Genomic DNA, 20638 nt, shown 5'->3' on the forward strand with positions numbered 1-20638 from the left:
ATTATGATCATAGAAACATAGAATGAATCATAGAATCATGAAATGATTTGGGTTGGAAGGGACCTTAAAGATCACCCAGTTCCAACCCCCAGCCATGGGCAGGGACACAACCCACCAGACCAGGCTGCCCAAGGCCCCATCCAACCTGACCTTGAACACCTCCAGGGATGGGGCAGTCACAGCCTCCTGGGGCAACCTGTGCCAGTGTCTCACCACTCTTACTGTGAAGAGTCTCCTCCTTGTGTTTAATTTAAATCTTCCCTCCCTCCAATTTATAGCCATTCACTCTCATCCTATCACTCTGTGTCCTTGTAAAAAGTCCCTTCAGGTACCAGAAGGCCACTACAAGGTCTCCTCTGAGCCTTCTCTTCTCCAGGCTGAACAACCCCAACTCTCTCAGCCTATCCTCATAGCAGAGGTGCTCCAGCCCTCTGCTCATCTTTGTAGATGATACCATGTAAGCTTATAGTCCCAATTCAAATACTTTTTTCAACTTAGCATTGCCCAATTATCTTTCCTACTTAAGACTCCTATGACTTGGTGTTTAGATATTGGTGGACTGGGTTTCTCCCATCTAGGCTGGTCTAGAATAACCTAATAATTTTCCATCCTTGGGCTTTAATGACAGAACAAAGACCATAATTTTCAGCAAGACTCTTTCATCTTCATCACAAAGTAAGGCAGGAATCACCTTTATGAATGGTTCAGGGCTGTTCAATTACTTTTTTTAAAAAAGTCATTTTATTAAAATAATGCAAAACTCAAATACATTAATGAATAAAACCTTTTGTTTCTGTAAATTTGTACCAAAATATATCCCATGTTGCATTTTAACACGTGCAAAGATTGTTGTTGGTCTAGAGAGAATTAACAAGAAAAGAAAGTGAAAAATAGTAACCATCAAGCATGGAATTTAATAACTACATTTTATGAGAAACAGTAAATATCTGAAACTGTATTAAAATACTTCTACATTCATTTAAACCTTACAAAATAAGCAACTCAAATATCTCTACTTTCTTCAAAACTATTTCCCAAAGACTATAAGGAAAATGCAACACCTATTATGATGACATATGTTCAATTTTACATGACTAAGACAGATTATGCTTTATATCAGTGTCTAAAGAAAGACAAACTACTAATACTGCTATTACAAAACAATTTAAATCATAGTATAAACATACAGACAGGTGGATTGCAAAAGCTTTCTAGTTTCTTGTCATTTAAATTGGAAAGAAAGGTAACTGGAAACATTTTAGTTACAAAATGCCTAAAAACTAATAGATCAAGTCAACAACATCTGCAAATTAAACTTATTGGAAACAGCTTAAGAAAATCAAAATACAGTATTTTACTCACGGTACAAGGTAGCATTAGCATAAATTTCACAAAGTAATTAGGACATTCAGAAAATAAGGAAAAAGAAATGTAAGCGTAAAGACAACTTCGTCTTTGAAGCTTCTTATTTACTACTCGTGCAAATTTTATTTTCAAACAGTACAAGCTAATAAATCTATTTTTCCTAGAACTTTTAATTTACTCTCTATAATGTACAACGCACCCCAGCAGAGTGCTTGGAGACAACAGTCTTGAAAATAATCATGGAACAGTGTGTTAGAGAACTCGTAAATGGAAAAACCCCAACCCTTTAACTGTTCCTGAACAGCATACAGGAATTTCCTTAAAATCTGACCTTCAAAGGTTTGTTCTGGAACACCAGCTAGAATATACTTTTAGATTCAACAACACTAGTAACAAACAATCGCATAATCAACATTCACCTTATTAATTCTTTCATTATCTTTCTGTGATGTTTCTTTTACTAGCTAGGTTTCTATTATACTTGTTTTGTTAAATATCTTAATTTTGCAAAATATTTGTTAATAGAACTAGCAAAAATGTTTTGTCTTTTTTTTTTTTCCCCCAATATTTCTCAGGGAAATTTGAGACTGATTGCTCTGGCTATCTCCCTGGATTTTGCTAGAGAACACTTTTTAATCTCTGCTGAATTTCAGCTAATTTGAAAGAAAGAAATTGCAAACTAATATGTTCATTGAGCTTTTACAGTCTTGTGTTTGGTAATTTGATGTTTATCTGTAATTGTGCTGAAATATCCTTTTTTTCCTATTTCAAAACTACAGTCACAGTTTAATTAATTTAAGTGTACTTCACTGTGAATAGTCAATAGTTATGGAAAATTACTTAAGTCAAAACTTTGTAACTATATTTGAATATACTGATATAACGGGGGACAAAAATCCCTCCATGGAGTTTACAGAACTATCCTGAAAACACAGGAATCTTAGGTTCCTAACCTAAGCTGTATGAGGGTACCTGTTAGATCATTTTACTGAAAAGGTCAGTAGGCATCCATTTCTAATACTCTGTACAGTACAACAACATTGCTTCATCAAGCTTTATATCCTCAAAATACCCTCCACGTTGCTTATGTCAAGCAATACATATTCTCAGCAGCATGCTATAAAACACAATATTGATAAACTACAGTGCAATTGGATACGGTCAATATGTCCTTGAGAAGACTAAGCAGTATGGGACACTTTTCCACTACTTTGCCTGTGGGCAATGACTCACTATCTGTGCTGAAAATCCCAAGCAGTGTGTGCTTCTAGCCAGAAGCCAAGTTCTCTCTGCAGCAAGCTTCACAATATTGGTCCACAGCGTGGCACCCACAGAGAGTGCTGCAGTTTTGTTTTTTCTGCAATGGCCAGGAAGTAGCAAGGATTTGAAAGAAAATGATAGGCACTTGGATCTCTATGCCAACAGGGGATCAGGATTATTCACCAGAAATACTCCAACATTCCATAATATTGATATATATGTAACTGCACCCAAATCATATGTCTGAAGTCACAAGAAGTAAATGGTTGGTTTGTGCTGTTCTCCAAGGATGAGTATACTATATCTGTATATGTAAATGCAAACATGGAAATGAACTTTAGATATAGCCTGTGAAATAATTTCTTTAGGGCTGTCATAACATACAGAAAAGTTGATTTGTGTTGTTGATCTACAAATAAATAACTGTTTAGAACTGCAGCGGAAATGAACCCTAGTGTTGTCTCCATGGAAACATACTCGCATGAATAAAATAAACAGGAAAATCTGTGTTGAATGTGTTTCAAAAACTACTCACAGCCATTACAGGCAAGAAAAAAGAAAAAGAATGACATAAGTTTAAAAAACTCTTGTGATATGATATGATATGATATGATATGATATGATATGATATGATATGATATGATACACAACTTGCCAGTAAAAGAACATTAATGTATTATCAGATCGTAAGAATAATTCAATACAGGGAAAAAAATGAAGCATTCACTTAGTATTCACGTACCCTAAAACTTATTCTTTAACTCAGTAGGAATATTCAGTTACACCAACAAATCAACAAAGTTATGGCTCCATTTTTATCAGTAAATTCACAATAACAAGGAAGCTATAGGCTTAGAAAGACATAGGCTTTACCTGAAGAACTTAAAAGGTGTATCAGAAATTATTTTTTACACAAAACCTGAAATGTTTCTGTACTCATTTATGTAGGAATCAATACAAATAAGACAATTAAGTTCTTAAGCCATGATATGTTTGCCTATTTAGAGTCAACAAAAGCACGAAAGACAAGTCAGAAGATTTAGAAATCACTGATTCCAAGGACTAAATTTTTCAGACTTAAAGGAAAATATAATGAATCTGCTTCTTTCCTAATGCTACAGGTTAGGCATTGTCTTGGAATGCCTGACAACTGAAGCAATATAAAAGTAATAGAAATATGAGTAGAATTTGAACATACACAAGAAATTAACATCTGGGAACATCTATTTATCCTTTAAAAAGCAGTTTTTTTCCTTTCTTTTTTACACAGTCTTAACTAAGACAACTTGCATTTATCATATGTTACAAGCTGAATTAATAACAATACCTACGGTTCAATTTCATTAGTATTTTCCAAAAGAAAATGCCCAAGTTTTTCAACACTGTCTATAATTAAAACAAAAAAAGAACTTTCACAGCTACCACTTGTGTACTGTAAAGTTGCCACAGATTGTTCACTCTGACAAGAAAGAACGGTCACATCCAAGTTTTATGTTCTTCATAATGGTAAGGAGATTCAGGAATCTGTCTGATGGACAGAGAATGAATGTGTATACAGAATAAAACCAGGGACATTCAGGACAGCAGGAAGTAAGTACAACTGAAACTGGGCAAAGACAAGCTTGGAAAAACTGAGTGAAAACAGGTACGTTAAGGACAGTTGTCTGAAACTGAACAAGTGTAGAGGAAAACATTACTACAAACTCAGAGAAAGACACTGCCCTGTGTACAGCTTGCTCTATTTATTTCTGTGTTCCAAGCACCCTTCCATTGTATCTTAATATTCTGTTGTATCCTTAAAGTTGTGCACAAAATACTCAGGGTTACTCCATATCTCCCTGTTCCTCTAGAATCTGTCAGTTATTGGTCATGATTCATATCTCCTTATCCTCTGAGCCTTCAGTTTTCAATGCACTTGAATAAACTGCCTCACAGATATCCAGCATATTTAACAGGCATCCATACTCGGATTTTAATTTTGATCAGGGGTGTGTTTTTGAAGCTCATCTCCTGATCATACCTACTTCTTATACTTTGGTTTCCTTTACAGAACAGTCTAGGTGCATGCAAATCCTTTAGGATGAAATTAAACCAGAAAGTGTGCTTGAGAAGTGTGCATTCCAAGTGCTAAGAGATATTCAGCCCAAGCTGCTCGGAAGTAAAACTGGACTGTAGGCGATGCAGATGTCAGATCCACAGATCTGGTCAACCTTTCTACACAGTCATTAACTTTTTGAAACCTAAAGGAATGTAACAACTTTAAGACTTCTGTTTCTCTATGACATGTGATTGAATAGGTTCTAAAATTACTAGACAGGACAGGAAAAATATTTGTTAAACTCTGCTTCCTTAAAAGCCAGGCTGAAAATTCTGGGGGTACATATTTTTTTTGAGTGGTTTTAACAGCATATAAGTTTGGCCTTTTTGATACAACTGAAACCTCACAAGCTCACGTTACATATTTGCCTCCTGTTGATGGTTGCTGTCCCATTCAGCTGCAGCAAATCAAGGATGGTCATCAAGACTGGGTAATCAAGTGCAACTGGTTATGGACGGAATTTTGACCTTGATGTATGTTTGAAAGGACTACAGCAAGATTAGAATTTTAACTAGTGTCTGAAGCATCTAAATAGTTGAGCCACCGTGATAAAGAGATAATGAAAAGACTGAAAAAACAGAACAATAAATAACACCTGATACATGTACTAAATTAAAATGGACCATTATGAAAAAATTAAATTGCCTTGAGACCTTAAAAATAGATTTAAAGATTAATTATTAGCTAAACTTCTTTTAAATTTGAATGCATTTCCTATATATTTTAGCAAGTATGTAAAATAGAGAACTACAGTAAGCCTTTCAATAGGAGCTTGTATGAATAATTACGCTTAGAAAATTATTTCTTATATTTAATTATTTGAGCATAAGCACCATCATTCTAATATCATGAGAAAAAACACTGAAACACTGTAAAAAGCTAACAAAGCATCTGTAACAAAATTGAGAACAATTCAATATTAAAGTTAGAGATAGTTTACCCATGTTCTTTGTGAACAGAAAATTCTTCATGAAATTTGGCAGTATATTCTAGAATACATAGCATTGTATAATGCAAAGAAAATATAAGAAGACTCAACATACATAAATGTCTGAAGGGAAGGTACAAAGAGGACAGAGCCATGTACTTTTCAGCAGTGCTCAGTGACAGGACCAGGCAATGGACACAAACTGAAACATACGAGGTTCCCTCTGAATATCAAGAAATGGTTCTGCTACTTGAGGGTGATGAAGCACTCATGTAGGCTGCTCAGAGAGGTTAGGAGTCTCCATCCTTGGAGATATTCAAAAGCCATGTGGACACACCCATGGGCAACCAGCTCTAGGGAGCTACAACTCGAGCAGGGGACTTGGACCAAATGATCTCACAGAATCACAGAATCACTAGTTTGGAAAAGACCTCCAGGATCATCGAGTCCAACCATTCCTATCAACCACTAAACCATGTCCCTGAGCATCTCATCTACCCGTCTTTTAAATACCTCCAGGGATGGTGACTCAGCCACCTCCCTGGGCAGTCTGGAGTGGAAACTCCAGAGGTGTCTGCCAACCTCAGTCATCCTATGATTCAGTGACTCAGAAAGAGAAGTATTTCTAATTAAAACAGATAGTCTCTAAAGGTATCACACTTCTATTTGACTAAAGCAAGTACCTGCTAGAACCTGGTATTTAGAAAGAAACATAGAATGACGTAAGGAGATATGTTCGTTTAATTACTTTACTCAGCCCAATGAAAAATGCCTTAGAATACTAGTAAAATATTGTGAGATACACCAAACTCCAGAAAACTGGAACCAAATATAAATATCCACTATTTCAAATGGACCGGTTCACAATAACACTTGAGGATGATGATAGATACATATTCTGAAAGTGTCTTGCAAAAGGTTTCTGACAACAATCCATCTGGGCTTTGAATTTTCTAATTATTATCATTATTGTTTTCCATTTATCCTTGAAGCTAGATGATTTGTCTGTTCTTCAATATTACTTTTAAATCACAATCTCATTAATCATTAAAAAAATATAGTGTAGTTCTGGTTATAAAAAGCAAAAAAGGAATTCTTGACTGAATTGGAACAACTACAGGCAAAAATGTGAACTATCAAGCAAATTTCAGATTTGCTTTGTATGTCAACTTTTTTTTTTAAAAAAATATAATCTGTATTTGTAACAACACAGGATTATAAAGCTGTAGAGGTACATAGCTGCACTACAGTAAAAGGGCATTGGGAATCATTCTATTTTATAATTATTTCAGGTAACTGAATAGCATGTTCACATATGTATACTTCATAAGTAGTATGGAGACACGTCAGCTATATTTAAACTTGAATACAGTGAGCATTATAGTTTATAGCACAAAGAAATAATCAGGGTAATTTACTCTCCGGACACTACAATTCATGCCCAACTAAACAAACTCACTTAAAATAGCAATGCAGTGGTGGATATTTTTGCTGGCTCCTCTGTATTTCTTGAATTTCATCCGGATATTTTCTGGATATAGCTCACTGGGCTAACTAAGGGTACTTTTGAAACATTCTCTGACTGACAAAGCAGGGATTGAATTGCAGTCTGAATTCTCAAGCGGGGTGGTATTGCCTAAACAGTTGAGGAGTAAGTGCTGAGTGCTGAACCATGAAATATAAAATGCCACCCTGCCTCTAAACATCAGAAGTAGTGTACATTTTTCCTGGGAATGAGCAGGAAAGCTCCGCATCTACAGTGGGGGTAGTTAATATTCAGACCTTGTAACTCTCAGTCATACTACAACCAACATTTCAAACTGTCATGTTCAGAGGCAGATACCTGAACATTGAACCACAACCCGCACGTTGTTGGCAAACTTCTCTCTGCCTACAGAAGGTGCACTGACAATTTTGGCATATGGGCATAAAAGCTTGAATCTGAATATAGATACCAGAACGCATGAAGGAACTCATTAGCAAAAAAAGAGCTAAGCATTAACATACAAAAGACACTAATCCTGCTCCTCTTTTCTTTTTTTTCCCTTAGTGCTGGAAAACAGAAAACTGCATGAAAAACTGTATTTATACTAAAACTTACAGTTGTAAGAAAAAGAACACATATAACACTTCTTTAGAGACAAGACGAAAGTTAGATCCCTCTGATAAAGCAAGAGAGCAAATGAAGATGAATGTAAGGCAGACACCATATCTGAAAGATCTTTCACCAGATAATTTGTAACATACACTTAGGTCACCTACCTTTCTGCTTTTTTAAGGGGAAGTGTCCAGACTTTAAACTTGTATTTCTAATCCTGCCTGCAAAAAACAGTCAGGCACATCTAATTATAAAATTTGAATGTGCACCTACAAATCATATGAAATCACAGTATTCTTTCCATTAATAAAATGGCATACCCAGAATATTAAGACCACTTTTTAAAGTGTTAAGATTCTGCTCTTTTTGTCTCTCATTTTATTAACCCCAAATACTATAAATAGTTATTAACACTCCACACTTTATTCCTCTTCTCGGAACTATCAGCTTGTAAATAAGAATAGCCGATGTTTATTTAAGATATTAGATAAATACATAGTATGTTTCAAAAATTATTCCCTTTTTTCATCTTAAAGATCAAAAGAATGATGTATTTTGATCTAACATACTACTGATGACTGGGTCATCTCAGATGAAAATCACACAATCTCTTAGAAAAGGGGTGCTGCAGTGTATTTCTTTGATTATTCAAATATCAAACATGCTCTCTGAGAAACTCCTTCAAAAATAAAGTAACAGCACTGCACCTAAACTGTCATCATTTAATATGAAGTGACAAGGAAGTGACAGATAATGAACAGCCTGAACATTCAATTGCTTGTCATTAAACCTGCATTTCCTCCCCAGGCAGGTTTTGAGACGACCACAAGACACCACTGTGCTGGAAAAAGTTCCCAAAGTTACTTCATCTTATACACACGCAAGAGAGATATGTAATGTATTTCAATTAGAAAATGGAGTCTGAGCAATAAGGCTACAGGAGCTCCCTTTAGAAGCTGGACAAGTAATTTATTTTATTTTATTAAATTCTGCTAATACTGCTAATCTGATTCATTTAGTCTCTTTCTCCTAAAGTATCTGAAATCTTACTTCTAGTCATGAAATATTTATTTGCAAAATTTAAAGCAAGACATTTAGATTTGTTTTATTTAAATGCTACTTTCAAAGAAAATTTAATTTTAGTAAGAAAAGAAAAAAAATATTTGTAAAGCTCAAAAATGAAAACAAACTTGAACTTCCAGCTCATGAAAAAGTAAAAATGTGTATCTCATCAACACTATTTGATTTTGTTCTTATGATCTGCAAGTAAACAAAAAACACTATGTCAACAGCTACCATTATCATGCTTTTGGGTTTATATATTAAAATATCCTGCCTGGTGATTAATTTTTAAAACCTTGATTCCACACACACTGTGGATTCCTTTTTCCTGATGGATCTGAATCCTTAATGTGCCATGAAAATGAATTATACAATCATTGTATTATAAGAACACATTTTAAACTTAATTTATAAATATTTCAAAAAGGAATCACTTTAAATGGCTGATAACTGCCTTTTGCCCTAAAACTTCATGAGCTTTACGATCACAAAAACTGGGGTTTATAACTTGTTCCACTAACATTCTGTGCAGAGTAGTTCTGAGTGTGGACGAGGTTATGGACTTGACAAAATAGGACTAAGAAAAAAGTGTGAAATCTCTCAAATACATTAAAAGAGGATAAATATATTACGTGTTTATTAAAATTATATACAGCCCTTCCAAATGCAAAAGCTGCACCTGTGTGTTACCAGATTCATAATTAATGTTGTCAACTGAATAAATAATATCACAAAGATAAATAAATGATTGAAAATTTCAAATTTTTGAGTACGTTGTACTTGAATACAATTGATAAACTGATAAAATAATTGCTGCCAATACCACCTTACTACCTTCTTACAACTTATACACATTCTAAAGCTATTACCCTTCAGTTTACTGACATTTCCAAATCATTGATTAGAATCCCTAGCCTGTTCCTAAGAGTTCTAATGGGACCTAAAATACTTGTTAGTTTTAATTTGCCTAATATAATATCTGTAATAATATATATTATACAAAGTAAATTTCGTTACAGTAGCATTTATTCCCCAATAAAATGCAAATGCTTCATCTATCTATATTAAATTCCACCATTTTTATAGTCCAAAAGTACCACTTAGTTGCAAAAACCTAAAACTTAATGGTTTTATTCTTGCCTGAAAAGACAGTGAAAATGAACTGTAGAAAATAGTCCTGGAGGGAATCTTAGTAATTAATTTGGTCCATTCTCCTGCCCAGACAATCATCAAGCAGAAAAGAAAGCTATGTACTACATCCTGGTAGGGCAGCACTAGCAGAACAATTTTCAAGTGCCAACTGCAGTGAAATTTTTTGTCTTTAAACAAATTTGATAATGCTTTATAGATTCTGCATTTGTTTGAAGTTTTCTGTTACAGTCTGAAATATGTTTAGTGTCATTTTATAATTTAATGTCTAAGAAATGTATATCCTTCAAAGCTATTGAAAATATCACAAATCAAAAGTACAGGAGAAAGACAGGAGAAAAGGTGTAGTTTTGAAGAACAAAGAAACCACTTTCTATAAATAGTTAATTTTAGCAGGGACCAAGACAATGATGAAGGAAAAGCAATAAGAGTAACATAGATCTGATTCTTAAAACACAACATTGTAAATTAACAGAATTTATAAAAACTTTATGGGTGTGCTAAGGCAAGTGTAGCGAGAAGTTGTAGTAGCATCTCTCATAAGCCAATATGTGATATATGTTGTATAGTTCTGTTAGTTCATTACTGTTCAAGAGAATAGTCCTACTGAATTCTATGAAACTGTGTTATATTTACAGTATTATATAAACAGGTACACAGAAATGAGTGTGATTTACTCTTTCAAGTGAACAGGTCCTAATGAAATCAGAATTAGATTTTAAATAGAAGTGGTAAAAATGCAGTACAATACAAACAAAACCAAATTAGTACAAGAAAAAATCTGATTCTGCCAATTATGGCATTATTGGTTGGAGATTATTTTTGCACTGATGCCCTGCTTACCTTCTAAATGAAAAATATAACTTCAATAGTTATATAAAATCACAAATATTCATAGTTTACATGTCCCTACATGACTGTGAAACTGAAGCTAATTCTTTCATGAAGATAACAGGAACATGTGCAGAAAAAAAAAAAAAACCCACACACTTATTTTTCTTTATTATTTTCTGAGTAATTAACTTTCAAAATTTTGATTTTTATCTTCAAGAAATCAAAACAAATACAGAAGCTTGTGGGTTTAAATTATTCCATGTTTTATTTGTGTTTGCAGTATTATAACTCACTACCTTAACATTTTCTTGTATGATCATGTTATTTCCTACTCACAAAACAAGTCTGAACATGGAGCTCAACATGGAGAAGTTGGAAGATGATCAGAGGACTAGGAAACCTACCATACAAAGTAAGGCTTAGAGAACTGGGTTTGTTCAGCCTTAGGTGAAATGAGATGAAAAGGCTTAGGAAAAATCTATTACCATGTACCAACACATAAATGGTGTCTACCAAGAGGATAGAGACTCCCTTTTTAAGAGGAGTCACATGGAAAAGACAAGGGGTAATGAATATAATTGCTCTGGGGAATTCCAATTCCAGAAGAGAATTTTTCACCATGAGAACAATTAAACATTCTAATAGTGTCCCGAGGCAAGTGGTAGATTCCTCTACGCTAGACACTTCTGAGGTTCAACTTGACAGGGTGCTGGGCCATCTCATTTAAACTATATTTCACCTGAAAATGTTGGACCAGATGACAGATATCATTAGAGCTGTCATACACTTTTATAATACTGAATTCTTCATTAAAGTCTTTATATAGCAGACTGTCAATAGCAGCAATTTATGATTGATACCTCTACATACCATTTAACCTGAGATTTCTTTGGCCATAAGGTACAAGTCTCTATTTTCTAGTAATTTTCCTGTAGGCAAATATATTTAGAAGGAAAATAAAGTTTAAAAAAGAAAGCTTTCTAATGTACTAGTGAAATCAGAAAAGTCATAATGCTTATAATCTGTCTGTAAGAAAACTACAAAAGAACCTAAGGAACCATTGTCACAAGTAGAAATACCCAGCTCTGAGTTTCTAGTCAGAAGGTCTGGGCAGCCTGATATATATTATCAGCTCAGCAATAAAAATATGGCACAATAGTGATCTGATAAAGATACAGGATTGTATTGACAGAGAAATTTTATCTAGGATTACTCTCATCCTTGTAAGACCATCACTACACTGGTAAGTTATTATTCAAGAACTTAAAAGAATGAGGTGAAGTTCAGGAGAACAAAAGGAAATTGGATTCTCTCTTGCTTTTTTCTCTTATTTACTTATGATGCTGAACGTTTTTCATTCTGTTTTGTTTTCCTTTTCACAGCAAAGAGAATAGAATCTATCAATTCTTCTGTCCTCAGTAGGATACAGTCCAGAAAGAGTGAGAAATCAACCTTCACTTTAAAGCAGTGGCAACACTAGGAAAGTTATGATGTCAAAACTTTTTCATTCACAGGTTTTTGATTTTACTTTCATAAATGGATACACACCAACATTAGAGGTATATTTTCTTGGAGTTAGAATTAATATTTAATCAGTGTTTATACTCTATTAAAAATTAAGTTTTATATATACAGTAGAAAAATACAGGATTTAGGAGAAGTTTGACAACCTTCTTCTTTCCAGAAGAAAAGTGTAGCTTCATGGTTATTCTTATGGAAAATATAGGATCAAGTCCTCTCAGACATAAGTGAGATGTGGAGTCTGTTTTCTTCAATTAATTACTATAGAAATACATCTGCTATGTCTGTCAGGGAAATCAGGTAAAATACCCACTCAGAATCCTGTGAATCTAAAACTACTTTTCTTAAAAGAATTTGTGCCAACTCTTTCATGTTGCAACAGGCAGAAAAAGGCTAATTTTATTCATGTCAGAAATAAAAAGGTTGTATTTTTCAAACCTAAGCTATTTTTTCTGCACTTGATGTCTATCCCCCCAAAAATTAAAAAAAGTAAAAGACTATGTACTTATTCAACTTAGCTTTGTTTGGTGCAGTAGATAAGGGGGAAAGATGTGAGGTATTCTAGGCTACTACACAACCACTTACAAGGCAAGGAGACTATTACACGTTTATCACTCAAATACAATGATAAAACGCAACTGAGAAGAGAAAAACTTTATACTAAAGTTTTGGCAGAAAAAGTTCACCAGAAAACGAAGGTAGATAATGAAACTCAGTTACTAATGATGTGTACACATTAACCTATAAAAATGGATGTATATACAGGTACGTATAGAAGCACATAAAATATATACAATTATATATTTAATTATATTTGATAACATTTTTAGAAAATAATATTTAGGTTATTTTTAGTTCAGTTGCTCCCAAATGATGCCTCTCATCTGGATTTACTACATTTTAAATACATGCTCTGTGGTACAGTATTCCTACGCCAGATTTTTCATCTTTTCATTTTCTAATTTCCATCCCTTTCTGGTGGAAATCGCTTCAGTAAAACAGATAATTGCTTCTGCTTAGCAATGGCAAACGGCTTGCCTCAGGATATGGCAGTCTCTAAAATTAAGATGGAAAGAAAAAGTTTTCTTTCATTATCTTTCTCCCTTTCAAGCATCCTTTCATCTCATCCTCTTCAATGGTGCTGAAAGTCATATTTTCCAAGTTGCTTATTCTTTTTTACTGTGCATTTAGTTGCAATTTTGCTTCTTGTCTTCCCCACAATCCTTCCCTTCAGCCTCAGTTTTTAATGTCAAAATTTTACAATGGCTTAAGAGGAAACCTAGTATATGTTCCAAACCAATTGCTCAGTCCACAGCATTTTCAATACCAGTCATAAATCTTTTTGTCTTTCTTTTTTCTCTGCACAAAGAGCTGCTATGGTGAAAATTCTTTTGTATCTCAAAATAGGAAAAAAAAAAAGGACTGTTCTGAGACTACTATATTCTTGAAATCTCAAGAAGTCTTAAAATAAAACTGTCACTCATTTCCATATCCGTGTTTTCCATAGTCTTGCCTTAACTTTTATCTCTTGGCAGTTAAGTTTGAAAACTGTGTCCTTATTAAAAAGACAAAGCACAGATTGACAAATTGGAGTGAATGACAAAGTACAGTCCTGCTGCGCTATCAAATTTTGAAAGCATCAGTGGAGCAACCAGTCCTTACGAGTCTCCCTTCATCATTACCACAAAAATATGCTTGTTCATTGGAAGGACTGTAGAAGTTTCCAGCTTTCTATTCCAGGAGAACTTTCTTCTAGACTGATGCGCAAATTTTAGGCCCACTTCAGCTGGATAGTATTGCATGACTGGGAACTTTTGCTGAATACGTATGATTTTATTTTCTCAGTTTGATCTAAAAACTAGATTTTAAAACCCAAACACAGACACTACCTACGAGCAGGTCCATATATATATCTGCATTTGTAGATTGAAGTAATATTTAATAGAAACAAATAAATAAAAAAGTTACCTAACACAACTGTTTAACAGTTGTCTAAGTAATGCTTTTCCTCCCCTCATCCTTTTATCCAGATGAGCACTATTACTCTTTATTTTGACACTGCTTGTGCTGCTTGTGAAGTTTGAGGTTTTGGTTCAGGCAGAATGCCCTGATGCAAGTAAGAGAAGCCAAGCCTCCTGGAATGGGCTCATAAGACTTCTTTTTTTTTTTTTCATGTTTGACAAATCCATAGCATGTTGTTTGCAGCAGTTCGGGTAACCCAAAATGTAATTTGTGCAAAAATATTGCCACTAGAATAAATCAGAAATTACAACTGCTTTAACTATCTGATTATTTGAAATAGGCATTAATTAAACACTATTATATCATAATTTTACATTTTAATTTTGTACTCTCTTGGCACATTTACACAGGAGAACCCAGCTCATACAACTGTCAGTCAATATAATTTAAACATATTATCCAGCTTTTAAAAACAATAAATAGCTGAGCTAGTTGGATGAGCATCATAGCACTTCCTTATTACATTCTGCAAAGGGATTTCTTTAAGTAAAAGAGAAATAATATCCAAGAGGTTTCAAATGTTTTGCAATTAACAAAGTCATGAAGATAAATATGACTGAGAAAGGCACCAGACTTAAATTATAATTCTACTTGTAGATTACCAGTCAGATTTAACTGATATATAAAGAAATAATGCTGATGATATCTATCTCATGTTGAGCTTAGTTAATAATTCAAGTACTCTAGTACAATTGAGAAGTAAATTGATTTTAAAATGTAATGACAGTGTAGTAAAACTATCAACCTACTATATGCATGTGTTTTCATTTTAATTGTATGCATTTTCCTTGATGATATGATTTATAATATTTGAAAAAAATGCATCATTTTTTTGGCAGTTTACATAGATGTCATTGTATAAGTTTATTACTTATACAAATCAGAGGTAATGAGGCAATGAAACATTTATGCTTCTGGTATGTCTTTTGAGTAGTCAAAAAAAGTTTGAGGAGTCATTTCAAAGCAATTTTTTTTCAAAGTGCTGGAAGGAATTACATTATATTGTAAATTATTAACCTGTCATTGTTTCCCAAAAATAAAAATACATTAAATATTTATTCATATAGTGTGTATTTAGTCTATATTTACAAGCATGCATATACTGTGCATACTTAGTATATCTTTGTATTTATGTAGTCTCTACAGTCTGTAATTATATGCATAAAGAAAGTACTTAAAATTGGTGAATAACTTATAACCATTGACTCATCAAATAAACATATTTACTAGAAACACCTGTAAAAGACTAATTTCTAGTAATTTACACAACATTATATAGGAATACACAGAATCATATAGGTCCAACCTCAGACAGACAGAGAGAATTTAATTTTAGATGCAGTCATCTTAGTTTCTGTGTTTCGCATCGTGATTGAATGAAACAGTTTAGTTCTTCCATTTTGGGGTATAACAACGTTCAAAACAGACATAATCCTAGGAAGTTTATATAGAACACGTTTCCTGGACTTACAAACTCCTCCTTACTTCCAAACAAAGTCTGACTATTGGGGAAGTCTGTTTCAGTCACAGATTGTTGCTTAAATTCTCTTATAGAACCTAACTTTATTCTCCTCACCCCTCTGAGATGATATTCACATTCTATATTCCTGAATCTCAGCTGTTCTACATAAACACCGACCAGGATCCATGTGAGCAAATCATCTAGATTCAAATTCCAACAATGAGAACTAATAGCAAAAAATACATAGGAATGAACTTTAGTTGTTCTTTTAAGAATTCAAGGGACAGAGGGTGAGTGTTTGGTAACTCAAGGCAAAGCAATAAAGAAACAAATTAGCAAGCACAGTAGCCCCGGGAACAATAAATACATCCAGTAAGCCAGACACAGTGCACATGTGGCTGATAATTTAACACCATGAAAGGGGATTACAGATCTGCAGTGGTGCAGCGAAACACTAAATTCCAAAGAGATTTAGTGCAAGTAATACAAGGTAGCTTTAACAGCTGACAAAAGATAACAAAAGAAAAAGCACAAATAGTGTCACAGTTTTCATAATATTAAAAGACATAAGGCCATATGGAATCTAAGCATGTAGACATTGCATCACTCTTAGGATGCAATATATTAATCTTTAAAGTAGCAGTTTGGCTGGCAGTTTCATTAAGGACATGTTATATCAAAAAAAAAAAAAAGCATTAAAGTAAGCTTTGACAATTTGAAAAATCAATTCATGTGCCTAGATTCATGCTTTAAAGAAATATAAATCCCTAACCTAATCTATTACAAAGTAGAATAAGAAATAAATCAAGTGGTTTTGATAGTCTCCTGAACTACTTTAAAGCTGATCTCTGTTGAAGAGTTGGATTATTACTGAAACATAAACCTCACACAGATTAATATTTTATACTTCTAGGAGTAGCATCTCAGGCTGGAACTGAGACAAATGGCCTAGAAACAAAATTGTAAGATGTCTTAAAATGCATTTGCTATTGCTAACATGGTTTCATTAACTAGTTCTGCTCTTTATGCATTAAAATGACAGATCTGAAACACCACAGTTTTACATTCTATCATGGAAAAAAAAATGCAAATAATTAAAACTAATTTTGTAAATCAAGTAACGGCAGCAAAAATACACAGTATTGATATTTATCAGAGATAATAATGATTTGATAAATATTTACAAAATAACATTTTAGAAAAGTTTGCTGATGAAAGGGCACACATATATTTTCCTTCAAGAGTGAATTTTCTCAAATGTTTCAAATCAGAGTTTTTTAAATCCCAAAATGTTCTCTTGCCTACCTAATCTTTGTGAAAGAAAGCAAACAGGAAAACCAGCCTCACAGATTTTAACACATTGGCAACAAAGCTTTGTAAGAACAAAGTTATTTAAATGGCATTATCTGCTATTTGTCTTATTCTATATTGCCATTTTTTCCCCACTGAGTGCTAATAAGTGCTTGCTGTTGAAGAGGTTTACATTTAACATCTGTCATTTGTATCCAGAAGTAGTACCTACAGGGAACTGTCAAATAGATTGTTATTCTCTGTAGCACCAGCAAATCTGTCTCACATCATTTACATACAGATAGTTATAGGCATTCATCATTTCATTATGCTGACTGCCTCACTACTCTAATGTATAATGTCTCTTTAATGAGCCTCAGAAAATACAATATTCCTTGATTTATGACTGCTTAACTGAAAAATTATACAGATTGACAAAAACTCATCATAAAGCATTTTTTTTGTGTTCCCACTACCTTGCACATTAAATTTAACAAGAACTCTTGAGTTAATCTCATGATTTGTTTCTTTGACAAAAGAAATTATCAGATTTTAACACACTACACTTCACAGTCAATGCTCTTCTAATAAGTATACTTTCACTTCAATGAGAGAGCAGTAAAGAATTCAACAAATTAAAATCAATCAGTTTTTGTCAAAGAAATAAATGTATTGGACAATCTGTTTCAATATTATTATATGTCAATTACTGTATACTTCCTAACTTATCATGTGCAATACTCCCATACCAGATATGCACAAGTGACTCATAAATGAGCCAATTTACATGTTCAAGTAAATTGAATTATGCTTTATTGTACAAACTTCAATTATTTCATACACAAATGGTTACTACTGAAAAACAGCTCTGCCATTAAAAGCATGCTGTAGTGTTACAAATATATCTAAAATATCCAAAAGAAAGCTGAGAAGAAGAGGCAAACACTTCATCCACTTGACTGCACTCAGGCCCTGTATGGGGTTTAGTTCCTTCAGTGAAATCTCCATGCATTTAAAAATAATATTAGTGTTCCGCTGGGGTCATCAGGTTTTGACTAGCCAAGCTGAAAAAACTTGCAAACAGTGCTCATCATAGCCATTGGAAGGAAGAAGTCTCACTAAGCAGAAGAAAACATGTGATACTTTGTTTCTGGCAAATTTCCATCTTCTGGTTGAACGCTTTCTGTCTTATCTGTCTGAAGTTTCTCACTTAGTAGAGGTAATTATAACTTCTTACTTCCTATCTAGAACAGTTTGAATTTACACTACAGACAGTCAGTCTATCATCTCTTCTCCTCCAATCATCCATTCATTTCCATATATGTTTTAGAAACATAGTATTGAGACCTGTCTCCCTCTTTCAAAACGCCAACCCTTCTGGAAGATTCTAATGTCATGAGTGCAGATATAAACAAAAGAGCATTAAGATAACCTTACACGGCCTGATCTCATAAGCATCGCCTCCTATTTCAAAATAATGAATCCAGGCTAAAAAGACTATCCATTCAATACAGTAGAAATGTTCAGAGATTTAAGCAACAGACGGCAAGCTACAGATCCCTGCAAAAAGTCACCTTTAAGCAAAAAATCATATGAAGCAACCTACAATACTTCTTCTTATTTAAGAGCCTTTTCAGTAGATGCAGATACATCACCGTATGACAGAAAATAAAGAGCCAAAGTCACACTGATATGTTTGACCCTGACAGTGTTAAATGCTTATAACAAAAAACATTCTCAGTTTGCAGTTTTGGACCTATAGTTTAGTTCCCTTGCACTGAATAATCCAGTAAACATCAAAGACTGAATTTCAATGATTTCAAGGAGTCAAACTTCTAAAGCATATTGGTATATTTCCCCCTCATCAGCACACTGCATTTTTATCATCTAGGAGAATTTGCATGTCTACACATTTCAACCATATAAAATAACAGCCCATTAAATAAGCCAGCACAATATTCCATTTTTTGTTTCTGTTAATAAATCACAAAACCTCCATGGCATTATTTTGTATGTGACATTTATATCTCTGAATCCAGAAAAGAAGTATGCCAATCCAAATATCCATTACAAATAACTGAGGACCCAAATTTATACACCTGGATATTTTTTGAATTCAAAATATCTCAAGATATCCATTCAATTCCACGACAAGGAGCTTTATATCTCACCTTGCAGTAGTGTGATAGAATCTGATTTTAAAAAATGTTCAATATTTACTAATCACAACAAATACTTTGACTGTCATTCTGCTCATCTAAGGATTATCTTCCTGTGTGCCTTGAGATTAACTGTGAGGCACATAACCACGAGTGACCATAGACAATAACTGTAGGCTATGTCTCTTAGCGTTGATGTTGCAAAGCCATGCTATCTAACAACACTAATTTAAAAGCTGGAAAAAATTATGATTCATTGTTAGTGTTAAGTGTCATACATAGAAGATGACAAGAACGAAGTAGATATAGCTACCTTCATAGCCCCCTTCATGTTGCAACTCTATTTCTCATCTTTCTTGCCTTGTAACTTCATTGTTACATCTCCCATAGTGTACAATTAAGACTTCTAAAAACTGGCGAGTAGTGTTTGTGACTCTTGGCTTTCCTTCTCATTTTGAATTTCAAAAAAGACAGTGAGGAAACATCTGTCCGAAGATGCTTTAAGCCTTCACATTTTTCTTTCTTATATGTGCACATAAATACATGACAGTGTTTTTCTGGTAGAACACTGAATTAGATATTTGCTTGAGAAGTACTGAACTACTCAGAAAACTAACAAAACTTTATTGTGCAGTGTTGCACAATGATTGAGCCTACTTACAGGAAGGTGGTGCTGTAAGTGGATTCAAGACTTCATTCAGTGTAGTCTACAAATCAGAAGAAAATCCAAAGTGTGTTCTGTTCCTGTGATTAATTTTCTGTCTTTCTGTAGATACACCTAGGAAACAACCAGTAAAAAGTAAGTATAAATAAATATAGAAAATAACATAAACCAAATTATTAGAAATTAAGAATATATTTAACAATAAACTACTCCGAAGTCTGTACTATCAATTTGCAATTATCACAATACAGAAGACAAAAGTTTAAATTTTGTCTTTGCTTAATGTTGTAGTACCCAAGTGATCCCTAAGTTTTTCAGTTTCAAAGCTGGCAAGTAGAATCAAACAGCTGTAATTGTTACACCTAAACAGCTATCTGGTGGCCTGAGAGGAGAAAGACAATTACCACAGGCGAAATTCGTCCAGCTTTCCAAAACAGCACAGCCAGGTTTCCATTTAGCATGTAGAACAACTGTAGTATACAAAATTCATTAAATAAATAGTTATGTTTATTTTAATAGTAGAGTTAATCCATAATTTTCAGTAGAAATTGAAACATGTGACATTATCTTATTCAGCAGAAACAGAAGAAGTAGCTTCTATTCCATCTCTTGGTTCTTATTTTCATACTTGGCAGAATTCCACAGAAAGTGATTTAAAAAGTGACAGGAATAAAGCAGAAAGAGAGCCTGTTTACATGCCTTGGCATTTCTTACAGGAAGGAGAGT

The 20638-nt window shown here is 33.7% G+C and overlaps 1 protein-coding gene across 18 annotated transcripts in view; it reads right to left on the reverse strand.

The window, feature by feature from the left end:
• Positions 1–20638, reverse strand: part of TENM3 (teneurin transmembrane protein 3) — a 1341795-nt gene that overhangs the window by 1263948 nt on the left and 57209 nt on the right. For all 18 annotated transcript variants that reach the window (XM_054065057.1, XM_054065066.1, XM_054065065.1 and 15 more), the window contains exon 2: positions 19910–20026. The gene's annotated coding sequence lies outside the window, so the exon portion shown is untranslated. The remainder of the gene's footprint in view (positions 1–19909; positions 20027–20638) is intronic.

This window comes from Cuculus canorus, chromosome 4 (genome assembly GCF_017976375.1).
Source record: "Cuculus canorus isolate bCucCan1 chromosome 4, bCucCan1.pri, whole genome shotgun sequence".
Taxonomy (NCBI): Eukaryota; Metazoa; Chordata; class Aves; order Cuculiformes; family Cuculidae; genus Cuculus; species Cuculus canorus.